Below are 6,278 nucleotides of genomic sequence, written 5' to 3'. Positions count from 1 at the left end.
TTTAGGAGATGCAAACATGCATCTTTCATATTCCATATTTCAATATGCAAACTTTCAAAATTTCATACTTAGGATATGTGATTTTTCCAAATTCAATGGACTTGGGAGATATTCTCAGGCCTTAGTCATAAACAGAAAATCTCCAATAAATACACTATAATTAAATGAAATCATATGGATGCATATAGATTACACTTCTTTTGTAATATGTCAAGGTGGCATGATAGTTTTAAATGGGTGCGAAACGTTAATAGAGATGTAAACAACAAATCCTGAAGGGACACAAAGTTGCACGCTCACCAGAAGGTCTGTTTTCTTTACAAGTCACAAAGGAACCTAAAGGTACGTGTGAGGCATGGAAAACTCAGGAAGAGCTATGCATATGATATCTGAATTAGAAATAAGCAACAAAGGAAAAGAAAATGTGGGAAGTGCATGAATCGGTCGATCTAAGCATCTATTTTAATATCTTCAACAAATAGCAGCAGCTTTTTTTCAAATGCTGATTCACAGGTTTTGCTTAGTACAATCTTTTGCATATTGAGAAGTGGTCTTGACACGTTGAATAGAAGAAATCTCAGTGGAATCCTGCGAAAGAGCTCTTCCTGAACTCTTTAACCAATTTAAAACTGCTGAAGATTGTTCCTGGCTCATGAGAAAATTAGAAAACATGGCAAATCTCAGTTGAAAATAAAGAGATAAGCAGGGGCACCTGGGTGGATCAGGTCTTGATGTCAAGATCCTGGGATCGAGTCCCACGTTGGAGTCCCCACTCAGTGTTGTCACCTTCTCCCTCTGCCTCTGCCTCCCCCTCCTCACCACTGTACTTGCATAAAATCATTAAAAAAGAAAACAGAGAAAAGGAGATGAGGTAAAAGGCACGTTTTGAAGATATTATTGATGAGTTTCCTTCCAATGATCATGAGAAAGGATAAATAAAACAATTCCTGTTTTCCTTGTAAATTTAACCTTAAAAAAATGAAAGGTTTATGGAATCAGGGACCTGTCTAGTTTGCACTTGTTTTCCAAGTACTGTAACATTGTGGGAAAAAATAAACACTGAAAAGTAATAAAAGCATCAGTGCAGGACAGTCTGTGCTTTTACCTGGGGTACTGGGTCTAGCAGAAGTCAGAGAGCGGGATCCCAGCTCCTCCTTCTAGAAGGTCCTGAAGGTCAATGGTTCTTGCATTCTTGGCCCAACCCAATGTAGCTCCAGTTTCTCTGAAGCTGAGTCACGATTTCTCCCCAGAAAGAAGTCGGCATTGGTAAAAAACCAACCACAGTATTTCTGTTGCAGTGTCCCGTGACCTCTCAATCCAGAGACCCCTGAGTATAATAGGGTCTTCAAATGTCCTCAGGGACAATGAGGACCAAACCCTGGGAAGAGCCCCAATATGTCATCGCCTACTGTACTTTCTCACCTACCAGCATGTTCTGGGGAAGCTCCCAGAGTCCCCTACTCAGCACTCAGCCAACAAGGCAGCTTCTCTGTCACACCTCAGGAGGCAGGAAGTTACTGAAAAGGCCCCAGGGTCTCCCCAGGGCATCGGGTGAACCGGCTGGAAATACAGCTCTGGCTCTATATCCTGCGGCAGTGAGAATGGAGCTGGACCCCATGACCTGGGAAGAAGGAGGGATTTGCAGGATCCAGCAGCTCTGCTGCAGAAGGGATTGGGAAAAAAGGGCCTAAAAGGGGACAGAAGCATACACACCCAAATCCTCCTGCTGCTGAGGAAGGGATGGGTCTCCTGTCTGGGAGCTCTGCCCTGACCATCCCTCAACAGGGAAACTGTGGGAGGACTGTGGGGCATCATTGGTCTTACCACAAACACTGCCACTATCAGCTCCACTCAAGGCCCCCCTGTGGTTGGAGGGCAGCTGGTGAGGTGAAAACCCTGCACAAAACCTGGTTTAATGCAGGGCCTCCTCACCAGGCTCTCAGGGCTCACAAGACACTTCATTCTCTGCTCACTGTCACAGTAGACCACTGCCAAGGGACAGCCACCTGTCCCGCTGATCACTACCTCCCTAAAAAAGCAGGTGCCATGTGCTCAAGAGGATCTGTCACCAGAGTTAATACAAACACCAGCAGATCTAAATTCAACCTGGGACACCTCCCCAGAAAGGTTCCTGGGGTCCCTTGCAGTAGAAGTACCATGAAGGGTAATCTTGCTCTATCCTCCATCCCCCCACTGCTGCCAGGTTGTTATCTGTCTGAAGGCTTCACCCTGTGCCCTCGAAGGAGAGGGACTGTAGGTCCCGCTGAAGGGAGATGCTGACACAGAGACAGAACCATGAACAGTTTATTGGGGAGATACCAGGAGAGACAAAGCACAGGGTACAGGATGGGCAGGGAAAGCATTCAGACCACCAGGAAGAAACATTCATATCTTGACTAGATATAAACTCATTGGAGCCTGGTTGTTGGAGGTCAAGGAAGTCTTCAGATTACAAAATTATTACCCTGTAAGGCAAGAGGATTTGGGTTAGTACAATGAGATCTTATGTTTTCCTAAATGCTCTCTGCCTTGCATACTGTATCTGAGGCCTTGGATGAACACTTGCGTGTGTGGCCACATCTGTGAGTCTGTATGTAATAGACAATAACTGTCTTCACATCTCACATAGAAATATCTGATTGTACCTGTTCTCTTAACTATATTTTACTTCATTGTGGCTAGGACCTGACATTTAATAGAAAAAAAGGGGGCTCTTTGTCTTGTCTTTGAAATGAGAATTGCCACTACCGGGGCTGAGGTATTACACTCTTAGTGTATTTTATGGACTTAAACAAACATTTTTTGATGCTCACTGGCATGGAGCTATTTTCATTTAAACAGTGAGAATGGTGAATGGTCAGAGCCCAGATTCTTTGCCAATTATTATTATTATTTTTTCTTTTTGAGACAGAGAGAGAGAAAGCACAAGCTTGTGAGCGAAGAGGGATGGGGGAGAAGGTGAGGCAGAGAGAGAATCCCAGATAGGCTCCACACTCAGCACCGAGCCCGACTTGGGCCTCAATCTCTAAAGCTCGAGATCATGACCTGAGCAGGAATCAAGATTCTGCTGCTTAACCCACTGAGTCGCCCAGGAGCCCCAGCAGGTTCTTTATGTACTTCAACTCCTATTGTTCTAGTGACCTCAGAATCCAATATGTTCTCTCTATGGCAGATTAAAATAAAAGCTGAGGCTCTGAGAAGGCCCCACTGAGAGCTGGTATTTGGACTGAGAAATCTGGAATACAGGCAAATCTGGACACTGGGACTGAAGTCCCAGGGAAATGCACAGCTATAGACAGGGTGGTGATGCCGATGCGGAGGCCTGGTGACAGGGCTCCAGCTAGGGCTGCTCCTGGCCAACCCTGACTCTCCCACTAACAGTCTGACTCGGGCTGAGGCCAGGGCGGCCACCCTTCACTGGTTCTCCATCTTGTCTTCATGTTTTCTCACTGCGGGACTTAAAGTCAGCCAGACAAGAATCCCCAAAGACCAAGTTAAATTTCCCAAATCTCCACGACACTCTTTCACATGGTTCAGAATTTTCATAAATTCAGGGAAACAACGCTCTTCACAGACTATGAGTGAATGGCCTCATGGCAAAAATGAATTTCTGAGACAAATAATGGCGTGATCCACACTGTGTGAGTGAACACATGCTGCAGTCGGTGTGGACGGCATGGTGTCTTCACACTCACTCTCAAGCTGCTGGCCTGCCAGGAACGGCCTCACCCTCCCTGAGAGAAGCACAGCCTCTCCCTGAGCACCGCAGGCCTTCTGGGCATCCACAACCTCCTGTTTCTGTGTGACTCAGGGCTCCCTCCCTTCTTTCTGGATACATCTCTAGTTCTTCCCTTATACAGAACACACGGTCTATGTCCTGTCATCAGTGTGTCCCTCCCTTCTCTCAGACACACACCTTCAATTCCTCACATTAAGGCCTCATCCCTCCCGGAGCACAGAGCATCGTCTCCATACCATATGTGTGTGAAACCTGCTGTGCCCAGCATTCGGAGAAGGGCAGGTCTCTGCCACCAAAAGGAGCCTACAACCCTCTCAGTATGACTGGAAGACAAGGTCCATCAATTCTAAATACAGAACAACCAGAAGAAAGTTACCATGTCTTTAGCAGTCTTCACTCCCTCATGCCACGAGAGGCCTGTGGTCAGCACCGCTGGTCCTTGTGAAGGACGCACAAGCATATATATCTGACCCACACCATGGAAAAGACAGAAGCTTCTCCACCTGGAAGTGACTGGGCAACATTCAAACAAACCCTCTGCACCTGCCTCCAGAATCTGCCACTTTTTCTTTTATTCTCACCTCCCAGACCATACAAGAGCATTGCCTACAAGTTTCTAAACTGCAGAGGACAAGGGCAGACCCCTACGCTAATGAACAATGAAGGGACCACAGACCTGTGTCAGGCGTTTATACAACTAAGGATATGACAGCTTAAACCCTACACACTGCAGATGAAATGAGAGGTGTTTCTCCCTCCCAGAACAACGTATGCAGATGCTGGATGTGCACAACGGTAAGAGACAGATGTCTGCCATTGTGCAACGGAGACACTTCCTTCCCAACAATGGCACCTGCCCACTGCTTAGTGTGTGCAAATAGCCAGGCACAAGCACGTGTGTCCTGAAGAACTTTAGAATCATACAGCGTCCCCAGCCTGGTTTCCCCTTGAATGTCAAGCCCTGAACACAAACTCTGCCTTTGCTCCACTGACACAACCAGAAGGTGATGATCTGGAAATAGACGCCTGTAAGCTCTGCATGAAGACTTGCCACTTTGAACGGGAAACGACACCACACACAGACCCCAGGATATACCCAACACACACAGATCAGGACACTGTGCTGCCCAGAGAGGAACAGGACTCCAGAAATGGGTACAACTGAAAACACGCCTGCATTTACTTGGTTCTTTTCTGGGACCTTCTCGTGCACGGTGCTGCTATTGTCCCCTTGGGCTCCACAGGCTTCTGATTGGGACCGAAGGCCGAGAAGGGACAGAGGTGGTTTCAGACTGGCGACGACCACACAGGATTCAAGCCAACCCTCTACCCCTGCCCCAGCCTATTCCCCTCTCTCCTTCTGAAGGGTCCACTGTGTTTCTCACAGGACTCCCCGGACCCCTGTGGACGAAGGCAGGAACTGTCCATCACCCTCGCAGATACGACCACTCTGCCTGGGACATATGTTTCCAGAACTAATCTATAATGCTGGACAACTGGGGGTCTCCACATGTGAGACTGATGTGAAGGTTGTGCTTCATCCAGCCCAGAGCCCAGAACATCGTGTCTGTGTAGTACACCTGGGCAATGCTTCTATGTCTGTCCTCTGTGGAATGTCACTTTTCTGCTCCATAGTAGACGCCTGCTGCCCAGTTCTTTATGGCGAACCAGACAGTCCATGATATGGACGTCAGACAAAGTGGAGGAATGTTACCATGTCCTCACTTGGGCTTATTGCTGCATTGCAAAACCTTGTGGTACCACCTCTCCATCCTCTCCACCTACAGAAGGGGTTCAACTATGAATAAGCTCTATGACCCATGTCAATTCAGATCATCTCACCTTGTGGTGGAGGAACGAGGTGTGGCCGAGGCCCCCATGTCGACCACTGTGGAAGTGGATGAGGAGGAGGGAAGTCTGGTATATTCCACCCCATGTGGTAGGGCATACGGAGGAGCCCTGGGCAATGAGGGAACTCTCTCACACCTCTAGCGACCTGCAGAACAGACAAGAAAATATTTTAGCAAAACAGACAAAAGTTGCAACACCAAGAATAGAAACCAAAACAAAGAGCTCTCAGCATCCGGCTCCTTCTCCAATACCACCTTCCAGGAGAGCTGCATCATGCTAGAAAACTTACATGCCCCTCCCAGCTGGGGCCAGTACAATGAGCGGGGAGAGGGCAATGGCTGTTACAGGAATAGCCTGTCACCACACATCACTGCCCATGTCGGCCCACATTATCCAGCAAGAAGTAGTGTCTTCAAGATGAAAAAGGATTATTGCAAACTAAAGCAGCACATTCCAGACACGGAGGCATTGAAATCCTGGACAATACTTCCTCTATCCTCCTCAGCCACCAGAGAAGATTTTGCTTTGAGCAGAATAGAGAGAATGTGATGAAACTGAATGCCCTTTCTCCACAAAGTTTCCGAGCCACTTGAGGGGAATCGTTGGCCTGTAAGTCCCTGACTCTCCCCACGCTGCCTCGCTCCTGACAAAGGGGTCCTCTACTCTCTACAGTTTCTGTCCATGGCTA

This window comes from Mustela nivalis, assembly GCF_964662115.1.
Source record: "Mustela nivalis genome assembly, contig: HAP1_SCAFFOLD_259, whole genome shotgun sequence".
Classification (NCBI taxonomy): Eukaryota; Metazoa; Chordata; class Mammalia; order Carnivora; family Mustelidae; genus Mustela; species Mustela nivalis.
Note: the sequence above shows the minus strand (reverse complement) of the source record.